Source organism: Tenrec ecaudatus, chromosome 16 (genome assembly GCF_050624435.1).
Source record: "Tenrec ecaudatus isolate mTenEca1 chromosome 16, mTenEca1.hap1, whole genome shotgun sequence".
In the NCBI taxonomy this organism is placed as follows: domain Eukaryota; kingdom Metazoa; phylum Chordata; class Mammalia; order Afrosoricida; family Tenrecidae; genus Tenrec; species Tenrec ecaudatus.
The window spans coordinates 85,782,249-85,799,483 of NC_134545.1; the positions used below are offsets into that span (position 1 = coordinate 85,782,249).

Genomic DNA, 17,235 nt, shown 5'->3' on the forward strand with positions numbered 1-17,235 from the left:
CGTTGAGTTTTCTTGGCTGTCTCTGTGGAAGCAGACTGCCGGATCTTGGTCCTTTGGAGCCAGTGGGAGGATTTGAGCTGTCCACCTCTTGGTTGGCAGCCGAGTGCTTTATCATGACACCATGAGGGTTTCTAACACCCCTCCCATAGTGCACTTTTGTGATAGAATGAATCAACACTTCATGGATGGACTTTTAGGTTGGTTCTAAGTTTGTAACCTTACAAACGAAGTCTCCGTAAACAAAGGCACGAAAATGAGTATTTCTGCGATTCAGATTTCTAGAAATGAGATCACTGGGTCAAAAACATGCGCTGACTTCTTTCCCACTCTTGGAATATTTTTTTAAAATCCTGCAGCCAGTTAGTTATTTCCAGGTGAATGTCTCCGACAACCACACACTGAACAATATCAAAGTCACAATTCCTTCTGCTCCCATCCTCTCGCTCCGCCTCCTTGCTCAGGCAGTAAGATCCCTCCACATGCTGTCACACAAGTGCAGAGATCCATGGGCCACCTTTGACCAAGGTGTTTCTGTGTCCAGATGTGCATACAATGATCTAATTAATGTCTATTTTGCTGGTGAAACAGTCATGAGGACATCTGATGCTTAAGAGGGTTCTGGGTTACATAATAATTGGTGTGTTCATGGTATCCCTCTCCATCTTTAACTGTTGTTCAATCCATCACTAAGACTCGCCAATCCATCCTTCACTCTTCTTTCTGTTTCTTTCCATTTCTTGGTGCAGGACACTTGTATCATGTTTGGATTGCAACAGCAAACACCTACCTGGCCTCCCCACTTTGCATATCTCCTCCCCTCACCCCACCCTTCCACTCCACTGCCAACACACAACTCTCTTGCTTCCCATTGTCTACAAAACTGAGTCCATTCAATACGTACCATGACTGGTCATGAGAGCAGTTGATCGCCCATCCCCATAGATCAGGAATCTGTGAACCTCTCATCTGGAGACTGGGACAGTAATCAGGCAGTGGGAAAACTGGCTTGTGCTCCCTAAACCTGTATGAGATGGCACAGCATGAGAAAGATCACCAAATAACCAATGAACAGAAAGCACTCCCTGGGATCGGAATGGACTCCGGAAGGTGACTTGATGTCTCTCTGAATTCAGATGTGAGCGTGCAGAAAGCATAGAGAGAAGTCCTTTGGGGGCACATTCCCTCCTCATGCATCACTCCTTTCTCAATTGCTCTGTCACCCGGCTCCACAACAATTCTGACTAGTTTTTCCTTGCCCATCTCTCCAAGACTGGAGTCTTCAGAAACATTGTGTGTTTGTGTATGTGTGTGCTGGGCAGTTTCTGATTGGATCCCATCCAGCTGCTGCCTACCTCCCACTACTTCAGATGAAATCTGAGCAGAGGCAGATGTGATCAAAGATGGTAGGAATGTCCAATCCTAGGAGAGAGAGCCATATAGTCTTTAGAGCCGATCCTAAAGCCAGCTGCATTTCGGGGGACCTACGGTGAAGAGCCTTTGTACAAGCCTGGTCAGGACTTCCTCCTCCTCCCCTACTATGCTCACGACTCCGCCCGAGTATTCAAGGTAACCCTCCAGAGCGCTTCACCAGACCTAAGGGCAGCTGCAGTCTCTCCACTGTCTTCATTGAATTCCCTCCCCTCACTCAGTGGTTGCCAAATGGATGGTGAACTTGGATGGGTCCTGGTGGCCAAACTCCAAATAGAGGAGGAGGCATCTTGGCCCCCTGCCAGTGTTTCATCCATGGTAATTTGGCAGGCAAGTGCCAGCTGCATGTATCTGCACATCTGTTTATGCCTCTGGCTTGTTATTTATTCTCTGCCTTTCATGGGCAGCAGAGCCAGCGCACACCTCAACTCTTCCCAAGTTACATTAACCGGGAAAGAAGGCTGGGACACTCAGTCACTACAATTGCTCATGCTCGTGGAAAGGTATGCCTTCTCCAACAGCTGCTGCCGCTTTTCATAGACACACACAGGATAAAAGTAGAGGGGAAGGAGGAAAACGGGGGGGGGGGAGAGGGAGAGAGGTAAAGGGAGGGCTGTGGAGTCTGAGCCACAGTCATCTGGGCCAGCGGAGTCCCTGGCCAAGCAAGAGTGAGACAAAGTTAGCCAGTCTTTCAAATCAATAGTCCTGAGTTTCCTTCACTAGATTTCAACAAGTGTGTGCACGGGTCCTTGTCTACTGTGGGGAAGAGTCAGTCATGGGCATCAGGCTTCTTAACACAAACAAGGCACGATAGGCTTCTTGGGGTGTCTTTTCTCAACAAATTCCTAAGGTAAAATGCCCCATGGTGAAAAACCAGAAATCAGACTTAGTTTCTGGATCAAGTGAGAGGAGGAGAAGAAATAAGAAAAGGGGCAGGAGGAGAAGAAGGGGCGGCGCGGAAGGAGGAGACAGAGGGTTGAAGAACGGAGAGCTTGTTGAGGAGAGAATCTAGTAATAGGTAGAGGGGTCCCTGAAAGCTTGACAGTCCTTGAAAGGGCGATGGTGCTGTCCGTGGTCCTGACCAACAGAAGCCCCTGCTCTGGAAGCGTCCCCAAATGTTGCCATTTTCTTTGAAGGCGATTTTGAAGTAAGGACAAAGGACTGGGGGCTTAGCTGATGAGAAATGAATCCACAGGTCTGATTGTCCACTTTTACTTACTCTCCTTCTCCTTTCCCCAAAGCTACTCTGTCCAGTTCCTTACTCTTCCTCCTGGGGTCAGGTGGGTGTGGACTCTGCGGTCATCTAGGTGCAGTTTCCAGGAAAGGATGCAGGTACTTGATCTCTGAGGGAGCTTTGGCCTGAGCAAAGCCTCCCTGGGTAAAGTGACTGCAAGTTGGGGATACCCAATGGAGGGGGAATGCTGATCTGGTCAGATTAAAAGTGGCCAGGTCCTTCCACTTTCTCTCTTGCTGTTTTGCAGAATTCATGCTCTGCATGCCAAGCCATGCTTCCCCTGCTTTAAAAAATTATATGACACATATGTAACGAGCTGTTCACAGTCAGGCCTGGCACAGATGGGGTTTTAATCAGCCAGAATCTAAGCACACAGGCATTCAAACCTAATCCAATTCCCGTCAGTTCATTAGAGGAAATATTCATCACCCAGAGATTACAACAGGCAAAAACTCTGAATGGATTCTAAAGAGCTGTCAACAGATCAGGAAGCACACTTGCTGAGACAGTTGGCCAGATTGTGCAGAGGGCGCCCGGCAGCCCTTGACCATACCCTGGCACCTGGCTCTATCAGGCCATTTCATAGGTGCCCCCTTTCCCCCTCCAGTCAATACAAATAAAGAATCCCTGTTTTAAAGGGCAGGAAATATGAACTATCAATTGCCATGGGAAGTTTTTATTTATATGGGAGGTACATGGTCCATCTCTCTGTTTAGGAGTTTCCAGTCTGATGGGGTAGACCTGCTATTAATGTTCTAGAGCTGGGCTTGCAAACTGCAGCTTGCCAGCCATAGGCAGCTCTTTCAGTACATGCATGTGGCTTGGAAGTAAAATTGGGGGGGGGTAATTTAAATGATATTATGCAGATAATGGTGATTTCATTTGTTTGCAAATATATTTATGACTTTTGAGTAATTGTAAAATTGTTATGAACAACAGGACTGGCTCTTCCATCTCGTTTTCTGACCCCTGGTTTAGACTGCCCTTTGAGCTCTTGGTAGAGCACTTACTTGTAAGTGGTCAGACAGCCTCCTTCTGGAATATCCAAGAGGCAAGAAGTCACCTTCTGGTGAAGGCACACATAGGAGCATGGCTCCAGCCAGGTCCTGCTGCAAATCAGAAGCAGAGGTTGGGAGTAGGAGACAGGATACAGACGCCAGAGCACAGGGCATCATTCTTTCTCCTCTGTCATGGGATGAGTTGATGCCGACTCATGGTGACCCTGTAGGATATGGTAGAACTGCCCCTGTGAGTTTCTGAGACTGTAATGCTTTATGGGACTAGAAAGCCGAGTCTTTCCCTTACAGAGCGGCTGGCAGTTTCAAACTGTTGACCTTGCATTTCACAGCCCAACAACTACCTAATACACTATGAAACTCTCACTGATATCAGGTTACCTCTTACCTCCCGGTACTGAAAATCTTGAACATTTCTCTGTAGCTTTTGCTTTTTACCCCTCTCCTATCTGCTGTTTGGAGAACTTGTTTGATCATTGTTTCTGGCTTCCCTGATGCTACCTCTGATTGCATTTTTTCGTTGCCTCCCGGGGCTAGACTTTTACTTTGAAGACCATATGACTTCCTGTTATCTCCTATTCCCACACTTCCATCCTAGTCAGTCTTGAGGGCTGAGGGAGCTGGTCACTCGATAAGCCAGTCTTTTCTACCTAGGCTTGCTGCCTTCTACTCACCTGGACTTGGACAGAAGAGGGGGAGAGAGAACAGGACCCACCCACACACCTTTAGGGCATGGGAGACATGAAAGTTGATTCCCAAAGGAGAAGCAGGAAGTGCTCAAATGCATCCTATTATGGGCTCCTCCTGCCCTCCCTCTGCCTTCTTTCCCAGGACCCATTCTTAGCTCAGTGCCCTTCAGTTCCATCCATGAGTCTTTCCCCTCTGTGGCCCACACCTTGCCTTGCATCCACCTTCCCCAGGGACTAAAGGATAATATCCCGCAGGGATTCACTTGGAAGACGTCAGATCTAGAGAAGGAGGAGCCAAAGGGGTGGGATCTGAATAATCTGTCAAGGGAATGACTCACGCCTACAAAGCCACCTAGACACTGTCACCCTCACGTCTGTCTCCATCCTTAGGAAGGAAGCAGAGAGCATCAAGAACTCTGGGACCCTAGGATCCTGATGCTTGATGCTGACTCCTTCCTAAAGGTATGGGCCTAAGAGGGACAGCACACACACACACACACACACACACACACACACACACACACACACACAGATTCTCATTATGCTATTGTCGAGACTGGCCAACCAAGTTCAAAAGCTGTAGGGCAGGCAGCAGCAGTCAGGAAGGAAAGATCTAGATTCCCCTGACCTTTGACACAAGCTGTAGCCCACAGCCAGTCAGCAAGAGACCATCGAGAGCCTCTGTAGACTCTTGCTGTTTGGAATCTCCTTCATCGCGAAGCATTCAAGCCCTTTGGAGGGCTTGACTGATTAGGTCACACCCACTCAAGATCTTTTTCCTAGCATCAAGATCACTGACTCCAGACTTCAATCACCTCTTCGCATCCTTTCGTAGAGGGCCCTAGCTTCGTGTTTGATTGGAGAACTGGAAGGTGTGCGTGCTACAAAACGACTCTTGCCCTCCCTTCCAGTCTCGTAATTAGCCCTAACCTGGTTGACACAGCAAAGGGCCATCATATGGGGAAATGTGGTGAGGCAGAGCTGTGGACCCCTGATACCTTGGCACCTTTTGGTGGCGCCTGGACTCCTAGACATTGAGAAGCTGGAGCAACTAATGCAAAGAGGGTCCCATCCATCCTTTCCTGGGGCAGAAGCAAGAGGCTCTCTCTGGGGCGTGGACACGGTGTAGGACAGGGAGGCCCTCAAAATGAAACAGCCCTCTCAGGACCCCCTGGCCTGGAGGTTGGGCCCACTAGAGTCAAGGCCACAGCAGCAGGTGATGAGCACAGCCCTTAGTGACCAGAGAGGCTTTAGCAGGTAATTACCCGGCAGAAGCTGGGAACTGACAGGGTAATTATTAGCTTCTAATTGCAGGGCAAACCCAGGTCGGGATCCTCCTCTCCAAAGCAGAGGGCATTACTATTTGCATAGCAATTAATTACTTTGGGAGCTACAGAATTTAATTACCCACTAGTCCGCAGGAGCCAATAATTAAATTACTCTCAGAAACGGGGTATTTATTTCCCAGTTAGGCTACGCAGGTAGCTCCTACCTTGAAGAGGGTGCCAGGGAAGTGACCCCTGAACTGATGGTTGGGTCTCAGTCTGAGCATGCCCTGAGGGGTCCCTTGGTGCCCAACAGGGTGTGGCCACACGGTGGTGCACCCACTGAGACAGGCCCTCCCAGAGCACAAGGGCCCCTTGCAACACCTGGCCCTCTGGCAGACTCTCGACATTTACAGCCCACAGAGCTGGGCACCCACAGTGACCCAGGGAGGCTCGAGCCTAGACAGCAAGTGGGGCCTTTTGACTCACTGTTGTTTTGCCTCATGTGTCAAAATACAAACATTTCTTTTTTTAGGACCACATACGTTGGTCAATGGACTCTGATTATGAGACTATCCTAGAATCTCTTTCCACCCTGACAAGGAATCACTCTCAGGTTGGGAAGAGTTCAAGGCAAGTAGCGGAAGGGGCTAAGGAGACTCTATTATGAGCATCACGGTACTTTTGTGTAATTCCTGCAAATCGGATGTCCCTGCATCAGAAGAGTCAAGTCAAAGTGTATCATCCAGAGAGAGGTGACCTCACAGAAGGCTCTGAGTTTCAAGGCCACTGGAGGTGTACCTACAGAAAGTGGCCCCGGGGATTGAGCTGTGTCTGGCCCAGCTCTTACCTCCCCTCATCTAAAACAAGGTGGAGTGAGGGTCATGGATATGGGAAGCTGAAGGGGTGGGAAGGGTCCAGTTCATGTGTCCAATGATGGGGAACCCCTGCCTCCAGGCTTGTGAAAGACTAGAGGTCATGTCTGCCCCACCAAGCCATCCCTCTTTCTTTCCCCTAAACTTGCCCCATCCTGGTCCCTGCCCCATTTCATCCCCTTGTTGTGTGTAAGGACAGCGGCTCCGAGGTAGCTGAAGTCTTGGGGTTCCACCTCCACCTTGGCACCAGTGCTGTGGAGTCTTCTTTTCGGGGAAGAATTGCCTCCTGGTTGGTTGGCCAGCGGACTTCCTGAATGCACCATTCCCCCTCTGAGAAAGGCTAGAGGAACAGGCTCACCTCCCCTGCCCTTCACTCCCTCCACCCCTGGAAAGATCTTTAGATCGAGTGGGCCCTGGCTGCTGTGACAAGTCATCCTCCTTGGGTTCGCTGCATGGGACCAATGGTGAAGGTGCTGCTGACAGGCTGAACCTTGCAAGAAAGACCTGGTTGAACCTTGCAAGAAAGACCTGGGGTCCACTTCTGAAAACCCAGCCTTTGGAAATCCTCCAGAGCATATGGCCGTGCCCTGCGGGGCAGCTCGTCTAGTCTCTGTCTCCCTCCATTCCCCAAAGTCAGCCCAGTCCAGTCACTTCCCTGTCCTAAGGCCTTTGGGTGGAGATTCCTTTTCCCAGGAGAGATGTTGAGTGTCTAGCTACTGGAGGCCCTTGAATTCTCCCTCCCCAAACCCAGAGCTGAGTCCATGCCTCCCCACACCCCCTCCTCCAGCTTAACCTCGGGCCCTCCCCAGGTGGGATACTGTAGACCATTGGTAATGAAGTTCTCTCTGACTCCGTTTGGGGCACCCACCACCCGAGAAAAGAACTGCGGCCAGCCCTCGGCCCTGCTGCTGACAGCAGCCATCCATCTCCATCACCGTAATGGCGTCCCCATTAATCGGCCATAAACTAATAAAGCAAGCACTTTCCACCCCGCACCCCCTCCCCCCAACTTCATTAAGTCTTTAGTACATTAATATGTCTTACTTAGTGTCAGCGAAACCTCTTTCTCCGTTTGGGGTGGAGCATGGTGGGGTGGGCGCCTTGCCCAGTGGGTGGGTGAACATGACCCCTCCCCTGGCCTGGGCAGAGGGGCTGCTGACTCAGGGCCACCACTTCCCCTGTTCCTCTGCCGGCTCCACCTGCTACCCCCTGGAGGGGCCTGTGAGGCTGCCCAAGGAAGTGGAAGGAAACCCTGGAGCCAGGGAGGGTCGCAGGAGGGTGTGTGTGAGGGAAGACAGGAAGGAGGCTGGCAGAAAGGAGGAGGAGGAGACAGGCTGGGGGAGGAGCTGTACACCCCTCCAAATTAAATTTGTGATTCAGGCATCAGATGGGCCGACAGCCAGAGATTAATCTGACTGATCGAGTTATAAAGAGCGGGAGGCCTGGGTAATCAATCTTGCAGCTGTCAGGCCGACAGGCAGGAGTATTAACCTGGCGAGACGGCACGTAGCGAGGACTTTTTCATTTCATTCACCCCGACCACGTCCCTGACCACCTCTGGCCTGTCTCTCCAAATAATAATAATTATAGCTGTTAACGATGACAGAGACAGGACGAGGAGGAGAGGCCTCTCCTCCTAGCCCGCCATCGGACTTCTCTCCCAGAGTGGAGCACGGGAGAGGTAGGGATGTTGAGGCAGGGGCGCCGACAAACCCCTCAGAGAGGTCAGCAGCAGGACTGGGCAGCCACTTTGGGATGGAGGTCAGTGGGCCAGGGAGGCTGGGGAAGAGTCGCCCTCTGGCCAGGAAGCTGGGGAAGAAGGTGGGATGGAGCCCTTCTCCTGGCTATAAATCTGAGCACTGGGGGAGCTGGGCAGGGGCCTCACCCCTGGAACAAGTCGCTGAGCTGGGACAGCTGCTTCCTGGCAAGCCACCTCTCCTGCTTACTCTCCTCCCTGCCTGAGCGCATCACTCGGCACCAGGGGGTGGGGGGCTTCTCCCTGCAGAGACTTGTGCGAACACCACCCCTTCGGCAGAGAAGGGTGGGGTGGGGGTGGGGGGGCAATGCCTTGAAGTCTTGGAGTTGATAACTCTTTTAGCTCCAGCTAATTTTCGCATCCTTCAAATTCTGATATCTCTTTCTTCCCCCTTGCTCCAGGGAAGGGAAGGAATCCTGTGCGCGCGTGTGTGTGAGATAGACGTAATGGGGGCACCTTTAGGGTCCACTGGAAGTAAGCCAGGACTTCTTTAGTTCTCTGAAAGCACCGGCTGGGGTGGGCTGTGGGAAGTGGGGGTCTTAGAGACCCCTAAATCTTCTTTTCCTTTCTCAGCAAGATCCAGGCACAAGGCTCACGGAGGCGGCTGTGGTTTTCGTCTTTCCATACGTGACCTGTGATTTCCCTGAGGGGTATCATTCCCGAGCCACAGATAGCAACCGGGCCAGAAGAGTTCATGACTGTGTCCTCGCTAAGTGTCAGATTGCTTGTTCACAAAAGACCCCGTGAAGTTGATTCTATTTTTCAGGCCCATTTCACAGATGAAAAACTAAGGTTCAGAGAACGTGGGAGACACAGTCAAGTTCGCACAGCCTGGAAACAGGAAAGCCAGTGTTCACTCCCTTCCCAGGACCTCCTTGTCAGCTCACCTTCCCCAAGGCCCTCACCCCACTCCTCCGTGCCCTCCCACCCCCACAGAGGCTTCACTACTTCTGTGTGTGACCAGCTGAGGTTGCCTAGGCACCAGTCCCCCTGGGTGACTGAGGTGGAGAGGGTGGTGCTTCTGTTTGTTCAAAGGGGGTGAGGATGGGGTTTAGGGCTTAGTGTAAGAGAACACTCATCCAGAGCAAAGGGCTGAGTAGGGGCTTCACCCAGGAGAATCCCTGGCCTACCAGGGAGTAGCCCTAGGGAGTAGGATTTGCCCCACCCCCTTCCCAGGCACTGTAGTCTCTTGGGAAAAGAGAGGGTGCTGACTTACCCACACCCCCCACCCTCCCCAGGGACAGAGCAGTTGGGGGGAGGCCAGGCTGAATGTGAGTGTGAGTGTGAGTGTGTGGGGGGTGGGGAGTAGGTTCGGATTTGGATCTTGGATGGGCCTGGAGAGAGAGCCCTCCCTCTTCGCCTCCTGCCCTGGCTGGGCTGGGAAGTGGGTCTGCCTGGGGCATCTGGGGTTGGAGGCTGGAGTGGGGCCAGCCCCTCTCCCAGGCTCCCTGGGACCCATTTCAAGTGGCTGCTTCCAGGCTGGGCCAGCCCAGGGAAGGGGGAGCGGGAAAAGGGAGCCTGTTTCCAAGCAAAGGTTCAAGGGTCTCCCTTCCTGAGTCCCCACCCCTCCACGGAGGGCAGTCACGAATTCCACCCTGTCAGTCTCAGAGTTTCCTCCTTATGCAAGACCAGGCAGGGAAGAGAAACTCCCATTCTACCTTGAGGTCATTCTTCGGCTTGGGATGGGGAGAGATGGAGACTATTAGCTCAGACCCTCAGCAGCTGTATCCTCAGCTCTTAGGTTTGGATCACACAGGTGCTGGGGGGTGGGGTGGTTGAGCTGTTATGGTTACTCTTGGTGCGTTCCCAACACTGCCCCCACCTGCTCCCACAACACACAACTACCTTCTCATATGAGATCCTGGATCTGGGTGCCTGGGGATTTGTGATTTGGGGAATCGGGGGGGGGGCTCTGGTGACAGTAGGGATAAGCCTATTGTTGGCATCTGGTTCTCTCACTCCCATCAACACTGCCATGGTCCCGGACCCCAAGGACTGTCTGATCATGATTACCACGCCTGTCCACAGACCCTTCTCCATGGCTAGCTCTCCACTTGTAGGTAATGGAGATGATTACTCTGTAGTCTACTGCTTCTGCCTTAGGGATGGGGGAAAAGTGGGAGGCAGAGAGGAGAGGACTTTTAAGGCAAATAGAAAACCAAAGCTGGTCACCTCTTTGTGTCTCAGTTTCTTTGGAGCGGGAGAAGGAACACCTACTTCCTTGAGATGGCAGGTGAGATGGGAGAGAGGACCCAACACCGCATTTGGCACCTGGTGAGTGCTCAGTGAACATTTTAAACCATCAGCCAAAGATGATGCAGAGCCTGGGGTGAGGTAGGGTGGGGAGCTCAGCGATCAGACTCCTGTTCTTTGCTCTCACCCCCCTCCCAGGTGTCCCATGCCTCGTTCTGCTTCAAACCCAGGCAAAGGCCCTGCTCTCAAGCTGGCCTGGAGGATGTCGATGAGCCGGATGAGGTTGGACTTGTGAGATTGTGTGTTTCCATGTCCCTGTTTCAAGGAAGGCGCTTCTTGGATATCAGCCAGTCTGTGTGTATATGTGAACGTGTGCATCTGTGCGTGTGTGTGAACACAGGCTCAATGGCTGGCACCAAAATATTTGCTGATTAATCTTTGTCTTCCACGCATCCAGCCCAGGTCCCTGGGAAGCTCTGGGGCCTGAGTTGGTGTCCAATGGGCCTGAGGGGGCAGAATCAGGCCCAGGAAGATGGATTTCCCTGTCCCTTAAGCCCCACCCAGCAGGGGAGGAGGGAAGGCAGCTTCATTATATTTAATGGGATTATTGGGAGGGGGGGCAGTAGTCATGGGGCATTAGTTGCTAATTGGGTCCGCAATAAAGTTAATAAAGCTCTTATGGTCTTTGCCATTAAGTGTAATTAAGGGGGTGCTTTGTGGTGGGGGTGTTGGCGGAGAATGGCTACTGGGCTCTTGTCAGGAGCAAAGAGCCAGAACAGGAGCAGGTGATGAGGAAGCTGGTCATCATGCCAAGGCCTCGAGCAGCACCAGCTTCGAAGCCCACCTGGCGGGGCTCCCCAGCAGGCTCTCTGGGGGCTGCAGGGGATGAGGTGGACAGGTAGGGCCACAGTCCAGGGGAGAAAGATGAACTCCAACCCAGGCCCCCCCTCCCCCCCGGAAGAGACTCACAGTACAAAATGAATGTTCCCTCCTAGGAGAGACGGAGTGAACAAACGCATGTGACATTTGCACTCTGGGGCTGGGCTCGCTCCTGCTGGCTGTGCGATGGTGGAGAAGTTGTCGGACTTCCCTCCTCAGCCTCGGTCGCCCTTTCTGGGACATGCAGGTAGTAACTGAGTGGCTATAAGTTTTCAGAGCTGTTGTGGCTGGAGGATCTGAGGCAAGGGACTGTGGTGTGCTGTTGTTCTTTTCCCAAGCTTCTATTGGTTTGTTTTTGTAATTGTACGAGGACTATTTGATGAAGTCTTGTGGCCTGTACAGAGCATGCTCCTCACCTGATTTCCCTTCTGCCATCCACTTGATGTTTGTTTCTAGAACATTTGAGATGCGGTGTGTAGAGAAACACCCCATTTCTCTCCTTCCTCTCTCCTTTTTAATATAACTACTGGATCCATGGCTGCAGTGGATCCCAACTCAGAGTGACCCACAGGAGAGAGTCGAATTGCCTCACAGGGTCTCCAAGACTTTATGGAAACCCACTGCCGTATCTTTCTCCCGCAGAGAACCTAGTGGAGTCGAACTGGCAACCTTTCAGTTAGCAACCTAGCACCTAACCACTGTGCCACTGGGGCTCTTCCTGACAGCAAGAGGATGATGCTTTTGTCTTGTTTTGCAAGGTGTGTTTTCCTTCCTCCTTTGCCTTGACCAGCTTCCTTTCATGTTTACTTGTGAGTTGACCTGCTTCCCTCTTTTTGTCTGACCACTCAGAATTCTTTTGTAAGGATGGAGCACAATTTATTTAAGCCACTACCTATTGATGATCTTTGTGTCCGATATTTTAGCACTAAAGCAATAGACTAGGCTCGCATTATCTTTGTATACTTGTGACTTTTTTTGCAAGCCAGAGAGCTGGAAATTGAATGGCTGGGTCCAAGGGCATGCGTATTGGGAAGATAAATGCGCAGTGAAAAAAAAACCACGGAGTCCAAAAGAACAGCTCAGCTCACTGCCATCGAGTGGATTCCGACTCCTAGTGACCCCACAGGGTATGCTAGAACTGCCCCCTGTGGCTTTTCAAGACGAACACTTCACGGGAGTAGAAAGCCTTATCTCTCTCCCTTGGAGTGGCTGGTGATTTTTGAACTACTGACCTTTCCATTATCAGTCCAATGAGTAACCACTATGCCACCAGGGCTCCTAAACAAAAGAGTATTGCAAGTGGGGAGGGGAAAACAAAAAGAGGTCTCTCTCCCACGCCTGCCCTGCAGTTCTGCAACTTTGGGAAAGAGTCTTTCAGAGAGATTCTTTCAGAGATTTTCGAAGACATGCATATTTGCATATTATCCTTCTCTCTACTGTGCTGTCTTCACCACTTTGCCCTTTTCCTCACTGTGGGCCCGTGGAAAAGAGAAAGCCCCTCCAGGAGCTGGAATCGTTGCAGTGGCTGCAACATTGTTTCAAACATTGGAAAAGATAAAGCCCCTCCAGGAGATGGAATCATTGCAGTGGCTGCAACATTGTTTCAAACATCGGAAAAGATAAAGCCCCTCCAGGAGATGGAATGTTGCAGTGGCTGCAACACTGTTTCAAACATAGCAACAACCAGGAGGCCAGCCCAGGGCCAGGCAGCGTTTGGGTCTATTGCCCATGGCGTTGCTCCGAGTTGGAACTGCCTGATGACACCCGACAACAGCATTATATTCTAAATTTCATTGGCATCTAATTTACACACCACACAACTCAAGAGTTCAATCACATCAAGAAGAGTTGCACAATCACCACCAACAACATTCTGTCTTGAAAGTCATTCTACAGCAGAACACATAGATGGTTCTGGTTCACGGCTGCAGCGTTCCGTTGGGTGTCTGTCTTGATTATTTCTCGAGTCTCCAGGATGGATTGCTTCAATAACCATCCTTGATCTCGTTCTTTGAGCACAAAGGCAGGGTTTATATAAATATTTAGAAATAGAACTGCTGGGTCAAGTGACAACGCTGTGTTCATTAGACACTTTGCTAGCTATTTATTGTGGCTAGGTGCTGGTGGGACACAGTTCCAACTCATAGCCACCCTGTGGCCAACACAACGCCGACACCATCTTCACAGTGTCCTTATGTTTGAGCCTGTGGTCGCAGCCACTGGGGCAGTGCATCTCATTGAGAGTCTTCCTCTTTTTCGTGGCCTCTCTCCTTTACCAAGCACGAGCTTCTTTCCCAGGGACCGGTCTCTCCCGACAACATGCCCAAAGTCCTTGAGACCAAGTCTTTGTCATTGTTTCTAAGGAGCATTCTGGCTGTACTTCTTCCAAGACAGATGTGTTTGTTCTTTTGAGTAGTCCTCGGTATTGTCAAGATTCTCTGAGAGCGACAGAGCGGAGAGAGTGAGGAGGCTGCGTCTGGCTCCCGCTCTCACAGCCATTGCAGTACATTGAGCTCCATAGAGACAGCACCGGGCCAGGCAGAGCCGGATGGCACTGGGCGACTCTGTGCCTCGCGGACGAAATAAAAAGATAACAACATGGGCAAAGGCGATTCTAAGAAGCCGAGAGGCAAAATGTCATCCTGTGCATTTGTTGTGCAAACTTGCCGGGGGGGCACAAGAAGAAGCATCCGGTGCCTGTCAGCTTCTCCGCGTTTTCTAAGACGTGCTCAGAGGTGGCAGAGCATGTCTGCTAAAGAGAAGGGGAGTCTGAAGACATGGCCAAGGCGGACAAGGCCCGTTATGAGAGAGAAATGAAAACTTATATCCCTCCTAAAGGGGAGACTAAAAAGAAGTTCAAGGATCCCAATGCACCCAAGAGGCCTCCTTCGGCCTTTTTCTTGTTTTGCTCTGAGTATCGCCCCCAAATCAAAGGCGAGCACCCTGGCCTGTCCATCAGGGACGTTGTGAAGAAGTTGGGAGAGAAGTGGAGTCACACTACGGCCGATGACCAGCAGCCTGACGAGAAGTGAAGCAGGTCGCCGAGCTGAAGGAGAAATATGAAAAGGATATCGCTGCGTACCAGGCTAAAGGGATGCCCGACGCTGCCAAAGAGGGGGTCGTCAAGGCCAAGAAAAGCAAGAAAAAGAAGGAGGAGGACGAAGATGAGGAGGAGGAGGACAAAGCTGCTGATGATGAAGAAGTTGGTTCTGGCGCAGTTTTTTTCCTTGTCAATAAAGCATTTAACCCCACTGTACACAACTCACTCCTTTTAAAGACAAAAAAATTAAATGTAAGGCTGTGTAAGATTTGTTTTTAAACTGTACAGTGTCTTTTTTTTTTTTTTGTATAGTTAACACACTACCGAATGTGTCTCTAGATAGCCCTGTCCTGGTGGTCTTTTCAATAGCCACTAACCTGGCCTGGTACAGTATGGGGGTTGTAAATTGGCATGGAAATTTAAAGCAGGTTCTTGCTGGTGCACAGCACAAATTAGTTATAGATGGGGATGGTAGTTCTTTTTTGTTTCATTTTTTTCATCTTCAGTTGTCTATGATGCAGCTTGTATGAAATAATTGTTTTTCTGTTAACTGAATACCACTCTAATTGCAAAAACAAAAAAAGTTGCAACTGTTTTGTTGACATTCTGAATGCTTCTAAGTAAATACAATTTTTAAAAAAGATTCTCTGACAGCACATGATTCAAATCCTGGGATTCTTCTTTGCTCTCCCTTATTCAAGGTCCAACTTTCACATGCATGTGCTGGACTGACATGGTTTAGGTCAGAAGCACCTTAGTCCTTAAAGTAACCTCCTTGCTTTTCAACACCATAGAGAGGTCTCTGGCAGCAGATTACCCCATGCAGCGCATCCTTTGATCTCTTGCCTGTTGCTTCCATGAACATTGATCATGGATCCAAGCAAGAAAAAAAAAATCCTTGACAACCTCAATCTTTTCTTCGTTTCTTATTATAATAACACTTGGTCCAGTAGGGAGGATTTTGGTTTTCTGGACATTGAGTTGTCATCTTGCTACCTTAAGAGGGTAGCACCAGTCTATTCCATTATGAACGTGATATAGGTGATGAAGGGTCGTTGGCTTCGGGCCAATTTCGCTGCCCCTAGGCCCACTCCAGGCTAGCATTTTTCTAGAAGTTCCTGCTTTGGGGAATTCCCAGGTGATCACACGGGAGTGCAGTCTGGGTGAACGCTGGGCAGGAGGGAAAAGGAGTCCTTGGCTGAGAAAGCCCCTGGGTAAACACAGTTATCAGAGAAGAGGAAGAGTTACAGTCCGGGGTCAGGGGTTAATGCGGATGCAGCTACTGGGACACACTGCACAGAGCAAACAGAGCAAGTCGGGGTGGGGGAGGGGTCCGGTTCACTAGTGGGAGGGGCGGCAGCCAGCCAGGACTTGGACCCTCCCTGGGCAGCTGCCATCGTGGGCGCAGGCCTGGAGTCTGAGGACCGCTTAGGCTGCCCCATCCCGGCGCTGGCTGGGTGGGCTTGCCCAGCATCGGGGGCCCACCGTGTTCCCCACTACCCCCGCCCTCCTGAGCGGCCCGGGTAATCCCTGGGGAGCCTAGGGTAGAGGCTTTGTGTGGTATTAGAGGTGAGCCGGGTGGCGGGCCCTGGAGCCAGGCTCAGATTTGAGAGCATTCCTGGGCATTAGGCTCCCTGTCCCACCCAGCCCAGCCAGCCCTGGGGCTGCTCGGCCTCAACCACTCCTGGGCTAATTACAGGTGTCCGTGGCTAGGGTCAGCAGTCGGGTTAATTTGGGGCTTGTCCCGGGGCAGCCAGGGCTCATTAATGGGGTTCCAAAGAGTCCAGGGGATGAGCGGGGCAAACAGGGGATTAAGGGCCAGGGAAAGCTGTTCTGGGGCAATCTGGCTAAAACAGGGCTGGAAGGCCCGCCCTGCCCAGGGCTGCTGGAGGGGTGCTCACACTCATCCCAGGGCCATAACAGGTATTCAGCCACAACAGGTGTTCAGCCCACAGCGATTCGAGCTCCAGTCCCTGGCTCACTCAGAATCTCAGGCTCACGTCCATACTCACACCCCGTGTTGGAGCCACTTTTCAGGCAGCCCTGCTAAGGCAAGGCCTGGGACCCAGGGTAGGAGAGGGGATGGGGGTTTTCTCTCCAGCTGACATGCTAGCTTGCCCTTGTCAGCCTCCTCCCTGCAACCCCACCAGGGCCAGGATGTCTCCCCCTCCCTGCCAGTCCCTCTGCTCACTTCAGGGCAGTACCCTGTGGGGGAATAGCTGAGAGCAGGCTCCTAGCTAGGCTGGGGGAGCTGGGCGAGGGTGGGTTTGTGTGGGGAGGAGGTGGGGGTGTCGGTTCTTCTTCCCTTGTTCCCCTTCCCCACAGCCCAGTCTAGCTAAGAGAGTTCCCGTGACCAGCTCCCAGAAGAACCCTGCACCCAGTGGGTGCCTACATACCACGTGAAGATCACTAAAGAGGAGGAGGAGGAAGAAAGGAAGGAGTTGGACAGGAGACAGGGCTGGGCAGGGGGAAATCGCTTAACCCCAAAGCCGCCACTGGTCTTTGGAAATCCCTGGCCATGACAGGGGCCAGCTGGAGCCTTTGGAGGGAGGGAGGCTCAAGTGTGGGAATCCAGGGAGGGGGGCTGTGAGGCTTCCTGGGTCAGCTGGGAGGATGGATGCTTCTCTCCTCCTGCCTGCCCCTCCCCACCAGCCCTCCTCTAGGGTGTGTGGGGACAGGTCCAGGCTCCCTGGCTCTGTGACTGACAGGGACTTTTCCCAGCATTTGTATACCCCCCCACCAGCTGCCTGCTGACATGACTCCATTTCTAGCGTGGCGTGGGGGAGGGGGGCGGGCAGTTCAGAAACCCAACAGTTGACTTCAGGAGAGTCAGCTTTTCCTAAGGATGCCTCCTTCACTG

General features: G+C 51.7%; 1 pseudogene; it reads left to right on the forward strand.

The window, feature by feature from the left end:
• Nucleotides 1-13,789: 13,789 nt before the first annotated feature.
• Nucleotides 13,790-16,897, forward strand: LOC142428658 (high mobility group protein B1 pseudogene; annotated as a pseudogene).
• The last annotated feature ends 338 nt before the right edge of the window (nt 16,898-17,235 follow it).